Source organism: Equus asinus, chromosome 20, assembly GCF_041296235.1.
Source record: "Equus asinus isolate D_3611 breed Donkey chromosome 20, EquAss-T2T_v2, whole genome shotgun sequence".
Lineage (NCBI taxonomy): Eukaryota > Metazoa > Chordata > Mammalia > Perissodactyla > Equidae > Equus > Equus asinus.
The window spans coordinates 34,132,224-34,140,820 of record NC_091809.1 but is presented as its reverse complement, the minus strand read 5'-3'; the positions used below and the strand labels follow the sequence as shown (position 1 = coordinate 34,140,820).

At 35.8% G+C, this 8,597-nt stretch overlaps 1 non-coding gene across 1 annotated transcript; it reads right to left on the bottom strand.

Annotated features, from left to right (window-relative positions):
- Nucleotides 1-2,998: 2,998 nt before the first annotated feature.
- On the bottom strand, nt 2,999-3,105 carry LOC123279193 (U6 spliceosomal RNA). Its single transcript, XR_006517111.1, has one exon. It is a non-coding gene; the product is annotated as a U6 spliceosomal RNA (small nuclear RNA).
- Between the last annotated feature and the right edge of the window lie 5,492 nt (nt 3,106-8,597).

Genomic DNA, 8,597 nt, shown 5'->3' with positions numbered 1-8,597 from the left:
CCATTGTATATTCTTGACTCCTTTGTCAAATATTGTTGACCATATGCATGGGGCTATATTTCTGGGCTCTATTCTGTTGCATTGGACTATGTGTCTGTTTTTATGCCAGGACCATACTGTTTTCATTACTATAGTTTTGTAACATAGTTTGAAATCAGGACTCATGATACCTCTAGCTTTGTTCTTCTTTCTCAAGATTACTTTGGCTATTTGGGGTCTTTTGTGGTCCCATATGCATTTTAGGATTGTTTTTTCTTGTTTCTGTGAAAATGCCATTGGAATTTTGATAGGGATTGCCTTGAATCTGTAGATGGCTTTGGGTAATATGGACATTTTAGTGATATTAATTCTTCTGATTCATGAACATGGGATATCTTTCATTTATTTGTGTCTTCAACTTCTTTCATCAAACTCTTGTAGTTTTCATTGTATGGATCCTTCACTTCCTTGGTTAAATTTATTCCTAAATATTTTATTCTTTTTGATGCTATTGTAGATGGAATTGTTTTCTTTATATCCTTTTCAGGTACTTTGTTCTTAGTATATTAAAATGCAACTGATTTTTGTGTGTCAATTTTGTATCCTTCAACTCTCCTGAATTTGTTTATTTTAACAGTTTTTTTGGTAGAGTGTTTAGGATTTTCTATATATATGGTCATATCATCTGAAAAGACAATTTTACTTCCTCCTTTCTGATTTAGATGCTTTTTATTTCTTTTTCTTGCCTAGTTGCTCTGGCTAGGACTTCCAGTACTACGTTGAATTGGAGTAGTGAGAGTGGGCCTCCCTGTCTTGTTCCTGATCTTATTGGGAAAGCTTTCAATCTTTCACTATTGAGTATGCTGTTGGCTGTTGGTTTGTAATATATGGACTTTATTATGTTAAGGCAGATTCCTTTTTTACCCTATTTGTTGAACTCATGAAATAATGTTGAATTTTGTCAAATGCCTTTTCTGTATCTGTTGAAAGGAGTATATGATTTTTTCTTTCATTCTATTAATGTGGTACATCATATTTATTCATTTTCATATGTTGAACGAATATTCTTGAATCCCAGGGATAAATCTCACTTGATTTTGGTGTATGATCCTTTTAGTATGCTGTTGAATTGAAATTGCTAATATCTTGTTGAGAATTTTTGCATCTATATTTATCAGGGATATTGGCCTGTAGTTTTGTTTTCTTGTAGTGCCCTTATCTGGTTTTGGTATCACAGTAAGGCTGGCCTCATAAAAATGAGTTTGGGAGTGTTCCCTCCTCTTCAGTTTTTTGGAAGAGGTTGAGAATGATTGGTGTTAATTTTTCTTTATACGTTTAGTAGAATTCACCTGTGAAACCATTTGGTCCTGGGCTTTTCTTTCTTAGCAGGTTTTTGATTACTGTTTCAATCTTCTTACTCATTATGGATCTATTCATATATTCTACTTCATGATTCAGTCATGGTAGGCTGTATGTTTGTAGAAATTTATCCATTTCTTCTAGATTATCCAATTTGTTGCTATATAATTGTTCATAGTAGTCTCTTATGACCCTTTGTATTTCTGTGATGTCAGTTGTAATGTTTCCTTTTTCATCTTTGATTTTATTTATTTGAGTCTTCTCTCTTTTTTGTTTTAGTCTAGATAAAGGTTTGTCAGTTTTGTTTAGCTTTTTAAAAGATCAGTTCTTAGTTTTGTTGATATTTTTTCTTGTTTTTCAGGGTGTATTTCTGCTCTGATCTTTGTTATTTCCTTCCTTCTGCTAAGGAAGGAAAGTTTTGGGCTTACTTTGTTCTTCTTTTACTAATTTCTTGAGGTGTGAGCTTAGGTCGTTTGTTTGTGATCTCTCTTTTTTCTTAATGTGTGTGTTTACCACTATAAACTTCTCTCAGAACTACTTTTGCTGGATCTCATACATTTTGGTATGTTGTGTTTCCATTTTCATTTGCTTCAAGATACTTTTTGATTTCCCTTTTGATTTTTTCTTTGCCCTATTCGTTGTTAGGAAGTGTGCTGTTTAGTTTCCACATATTTGTGAATTTACCAGTTTTCCTCCTGTTATTTTTAGTTTCAAACTATTGTGGTCAGAAAAGATGCTGATATGACTTCAATCTTACATTTGCTAAGGCTTGTTTTGTGACCTAATATAGGATCTATCCTGGATAATATTTCATGTCTGCTTGAAAAGAATGTATATTATTCTACTATTGGGTGGAATCTTCTGTATGTCTGTTAAGTCCTTTTAGTCTAAGTTTAGTTCAAGTCCAATGTTGCCTTATTGATTTTCTGTCTAGATGATCTATCCATTGCTGAAAGTGGGATACTGAAGTATCCTACTATTTTTTTTTTTTTAAGATTTTATTTTTTTTTCCTTTTTCTCCCCAAAGCCCCCCAGTACATAGTTGTGTATTCTTCGGTGTGGATTCTTCTAGTTGTGGCATGTGGGACGCTGCCTCAGCGTGGTCTGATGAGCAGTGCCATGTCCGCGCCCAGGACTCGAACCAACAAAACACTGGGCCGCCTGCAGCGGAGCGCGCGAACTTAACCACTCGGCCACGGGGCCAGCCCCTGAAGTATCCTACTATTATTGTATTGTATATTTCTCTCTTCAGCTCTGCCAGTATTTGCTTAATGCATTTAGGTGTGCCAATGTTGGGTGTATATATATTTACAACTGTTATATTTTCTTGATGAATGGACCCCTTTAACATTATATAGTGACCTTCTTTGTCTCTTTTGATAGTTTTTGACTTAAAGTCTATTTTGTCTGATATAACTACCCCTGATCTCTTTTGGTTTCCGTTTGCATGGAATATCTTTTTCCATCTGTTTACTTTTTGCTATGTGTGTCCTTAAAGCTGAAATGAATCTCTAGCAAGCAGCATATAATTGGATATTGTTTTTTAATCCATTCAGCCACTCTATGCCTTTTGATTCCATTCTCTTTGCATTTGGTGTCTTTACTATAGGTTTTTGCTTTGTGGTTACCACAAGGATTACATAAAATATCTTATAGATATAACAATATGGAGCACTTCACAAATTTGCATGTCATTCTTGCACAGGGGCCATGGCAGTCTTTTCTGTTTCATTCCAATTTTAGTATATGTGCTACCAAAGTGAGCAGCATGTTTAGTTTTTTAAGAAACTGTTTTGCACACTATTTCTTTAGAGTGATTCTACCATTTTACATTTTCAGCAGCAATGTATGAGTGATCCAGTCTTTCTGCATCCTTTCCAGTATTTGGTGTTGTGACTATTTTTTATTTTAGCTGCTGTGATAGGTATGCAGTATTATCTCATTGTGACTTTAATTTGTATTTCCCTAATGGCTAATTAAATTAAGCATCTTTTTGTGTGCTCATTTTCCATCTGCATATCTTCTTCCGTGAAATGTCTCTTGCCTATGTTCTAATTGGATTGTTTGCTTTTTTTACTATTGTGAGTTTAGATACTAATTCTTTGTCAGGTATGTAGTTTGCAAATATTTTCTTGCACTCTGTAGCTTGCCTTTTCATCTTCTTAATAGGATCTTTTGTGGGGCAAAAGTTTTTATGTTTGATAAAGCCCTATCTATTTGTTTTTCCTCTTATGGATCACACTTTTGGTGTCAAATCTAACTCTCCCTAGTACTTGATCCTATGTTTGTTTTAAAGGTTTTATACCTTTTCATTTTATATTTTAATCTATTATCCATTTTGACTTGGACAAGATGTGAGATTTTTATGAATGTGTGTATATATGTCCTATTGTTTTGGCACCATTTGTTGCTAGTATTGAAATCTTTTGCACCTTTGAAAAAAACAGTTGGGCATATTTGTGTGGGTTATTTCTGGGTTCTCTGTTTATTCCATTGATCTATGTGTCTTTCCCTCTGCCAGTAACACAGTCTTGAGTAGTGTAGCTACACAGTAAGTGTTGAAATTGAGTAGACTAATTCCTGCCACTTTATTTTTCAAAATTGTTTTAGCTATTCTACTTCCTTTCCCTTTCCATAGAAATTTTAGGATAATATTGCCTATGTCTACAAAAAAAAGCTTTTGGGATTTTGATAGGAATTGTATTAAACCTGCATATCAGTTTGTGAAGAATTTACATCTTTACTATATTGAGTCTTCCAATTTTCTATATTGAGTCATACCAATGAACATGGTGTGTCTCTCCACTTATTTAGATTTTGTTTGATTTCTTCCATCAGTGTTGTATAGTTTTCAGCATACAAATACTGTACATGTTTTATTAGATTTATACCTAAGTATTTCATTTTTGAGTGATAGTAAATGTTATTGTAGTTTTAATTTTGGTGTCCATGTATTCATTGTTAGTATATAGAAATATAACTGATTTTTGTATGTTTACTTTGTATCCTGTGATCTTGCTGAACACATGATACTTGTAGGAGGTTTTTCTAGATTCTTTGGGATTGTCTATGTAGATAATTATGTCATCTGAAAATAGTGACAGTTTTATTTCTTCCTTTCTGATCCGCATGCCATTCTTTGCCTTACTGCCGTGGCTAGAACTTCTAGTACTATATTGAATAACACTTATAAGAACAGACATCCTTACCTTGTTTCCAATCTTAGAGGGAAATCATTCAGTCTTTCACTATTAAGTATAATGTTAGTTGTAGGGTTTTTGTAGATGTTCTTTATCAGGTTGAGGGAGTTCTGCTCTATTTGTATTTTTCTGAGACATTTTATCATAAACGGTCAAATATCTTCTGCATAATATCATGTGAATTTTCTTCTTTAGCCTGTCAATATGGAAGCTAATATTGATTGATTTTTGAATATTGAGCCAGTTTCCATACCTATGGTAAACTCCATTTAGTTGTGGTGTGTATTTCTTTTTACAAATTGCTGATTTCTATTTGCTAATATTTTGTTAAGGATTTTTGTCTCTATATTCATGAAGAATATTAGTCTTTAGTTTTCTTTTTTTGTACTGTCTCCATCTGGTTTTGGAATCAGGGTAATACTAAATAACTAAATTGGGAAGTGTTCCTTCTTCTCCAAATTTCTGGAAAAGATCATGTAGAACTTGTGTTAGTTCCTCTTTAAATATTTGATATAATTCTCCAGTGAAATCATTTGGGCGTGGAGACTCCTATTTGTGGGAATATTTTAATTAAAAATTCTATTTCCTTAATAGCATAGGCATATTCAAATGATCTATTTCATATTGGATGAGTTGTGGTAGTTTATGTTTTTTATGGAATTGGTATATTTCATCTAAGTTGTCAAATTTACATCTATAGAGTTATTTCGCAGTATTCCTTTATTAACCTTTTTATGATTGCAGGGCTTGATAGCATTCTGATATTGGTAATTTGTGTCTTCTCTCTATTTTCCTTTGCTAATCTTACTGGAGGTTTGTCAATTTTTGTTGATCTTTAATGATCCTTTAAAAGAACCAGCTCTTTGTTTTATTGATTTCCTCCATTGTTTTGCTGTTTTCAATTTAATTAATTTCTACTCTAATCCTAACTTTTTCTTTTCTTCTTCTTGCTTTCAATTTATTCTTCTCTTCTTTTTCTAGGTTCTTGAAGTGACAGCTTAGATTATTGATCTGATATGTTTTCCTTTTCTAATGTTTGCACTTAGTGCTATAAATTTTTCTCTCAGCACTGCTTATCTGTGTCCCATTATTTTGATATGTTGTATTTCCATTTTCATTCAATTCAATGTATTTTTTAAACTTTCTTTGTAACTTTCTCTTTGACACATAGGTTATGTAGAGATGAGTTGTTTAGTTTCCAAGTATTTTGAATTTTTCCTCTTATCTTTCTGTTGTTCACTTCTAGTTTTATTCCATTGCAGTCAGAGAACACATTGCATAATTTAAATTCTTTTACACTTTTTTCAAGTTTGTTTTATGGCCCAGGATATGGTATATGTTAGTATATGTTCTTTGGGCACTTTGAAGAATGTACACATTCTGCTGTTATTGGGTTGAGCCATCTATAAAAGTTGATTAGATTCTGTTTGTTGCTGATGGTGTTGAGTTTTTCTATATCCTTGCTGATTGTCTAGTTATTCTAGAAATTAAAGATAGAAGAGATAGATGTTGAAGTCTCCAACTAAAATTATGGAGTGTGGTGGGGCTGGCCCCGTGGCCGAGTGGTTAAGTTCGCGCACTCCGCTGCAGGCGGCCCAGTGTTTCGTTAGTTCGAATCCTGGGCGCAGACATGGCACTGCTCATCAGACCACGCTGAGGCAGCGTCCCACATGCCACAACTAGAAGAACCCACAATGAAGAATACACAACTATGTACCGGGGGGCTTTGGGGAGAAAAAGGAAAACATAAAATCTTTAAAATTATGGAGAGTGGAAGATGGTGGCATAGGAGGCTCCTGAGCTCACCTCCTCCCATAGACACAACAAACCTACAACTACCTGTGGAACAATTTCCTCTGAGGGAGATCTGTAAACTGGATGAAAAAACCCTCCACAACAAGGGAAAACACAGAGGGGGTGGAAGAGGCAGACATAGAGGCCTGCTGAGGAAAAAAATACACCCTAGCTGTAGTGCTTCATGAATGGGAGTGATCTCAAAGGTCTGGAGCTTTTCCTGGAAGAACAGGGGATTCAAGCTCCACATGATGCACCCCAGCCCTTAGACTCAGCACAGAAGAGATGAGCTCCCAAAAAAACTCAGCTTTGAAAACCAATGGAGAATATGCCTAGAAAAACTACAAAACTTCAGGAAAAGGAAAACCTGCTCTTAAAGGGCTCATGCACAAACCCACTCAATCCAGAAACCGGCACAAAAACACCAGATAGAAAAGTGCATAGTCCATTGGTAAAAGAGACTCACTTACTAAGCTCAGAGCACATCCAAGAGAGTCAGGAGCCAGCTGGGCTCACCGCCCCCCCCCCCCCAGGGACTGAGACACTGGCAGCAGCCATTATTGTGACCTAGTTCAGCAGTGCTGACACAGACACTGGCAGGGGCCAGTGGATTTCTTCCTCTGGCCTGTTAGTTCAGGGGCCTGTCTTGCCCATTAGAGCACCCAAGGCAATCAAGCACAGTCAGGCAGTTCAGGCAGCCCACCCCAGGTATCAGCCCTGCTCACCAGTGAGCCTGCAGTACACTTGTGGTGCTGAGCCCCAAAAGCAGCCACACAGGGGATCTGTCCTTCCCACCAATGCACTTGAAATAGTTGTGCACTGCCCCTTCAAGGTCCTGCCCTGCCCACCAGCACACCCAAGGCAGTTGTGCACCACCAGACTGCATAGTCAGTCTGTGCCAGAGGCCTGCCCCAACCAATAGTGCACCCGTAGCAGCATGTACCTATAGCAGCAAAACATAGCAGCCCCACCATAACAGAGAGGCACATGGAGCCAACAAAATGGACATCCTTGGAGCATTTGGCATGGGTGATGGGAGGGAAGCACACTGCTGGGGCCCATAAGACATCCCCTACATAAGACCACATTTCCAAGATTGGGAGATGTAACTGATCTACCTAATACGTAGAAATAAGCACAGAGACATAGGCATGTTTTTTAATTCAACCTTAGTCTCTGTTTTTAAATTGGTATATTTAGGCCATTTATATTTAATACTATTATTGAGGTGTTGGGGCTCAATTCTGCCATTTTCTTTTTGTATTCTGGAGTTTTTTCCCGTTTTTCATTTCTCTGTCTTTTTTTCCTGCCTTGCTGTAGGTTATTTGAATGTTTTTTATAATTCCATTTTGATTTATGTGCATTTTTTTTAGTGTATCTCTTCGTATAGTTTTTTAGTGGTTGCTCTGGGTATTACATTATATATTCATAACATTAAAGTCTACTGGTGTTATTTATTCATTTGAATAAATTACAGAAAACTTGTCTCCCTTTGTGTCCCTCTAACTTCTCCCATTTATAATATAATCATCTCAAATATTTCCTCCATATACATTTAGAACCACATCAGACAGCATTGTAATTTTTGCATCAACTTTCAAAAACAATTTAGAAAACTCAGGAGAAGGGAAGATATTGTATTTACTTATTTTTTGCTTACTGTGTTCTTTCTTACTTTCTGAAGTTTTAAGCTTCCTTCTTCTGCTTCCTTTTTTAGGAAACTTCCTTTAGTCATTCATTTAGGGTGTATCTGTTGGCAACAAATTATCTCTAATTTTTCATCTGAAAATGTCTTGCTTTCCCCTTCATTCCTAAGTGATATTTTGTTTGGGTATAGGATTCTGGGTTGGCAAATCTTTTCTTTCAGCACTTGAAAAATATTGTGCCACTTCTTTATGGCCTCCATGGTTTCTGATGAGAAATTTGCTGTAATTTGAATTATTTTTCCCCTATACATAATGTATCTTTTCTTTCTCACTGCATTCAAGATTTTTTCTTTTTCTTTAGTTTTCAGAAGTAATTATCACAAGTCATGGAATTGATTTCTTTGGGTTTATCCTGTTTGGAGTTTGCTTCTTAAATCCACAGGCTTATGTTTTTTCAAATTTAGAAAGTTTTCAGTCATTTTTGGATATCATTCCACAGGTCCCTGAGGCTCTGTTCTTTTTCCCCTCTGCCCATTTTCTCTCTGTCGTTCAGACTGGGTAGTTTCTACTGCTGTAAACTTCCAGTTCATGGATTATTTTCTCTGCCCCCACATTCTGC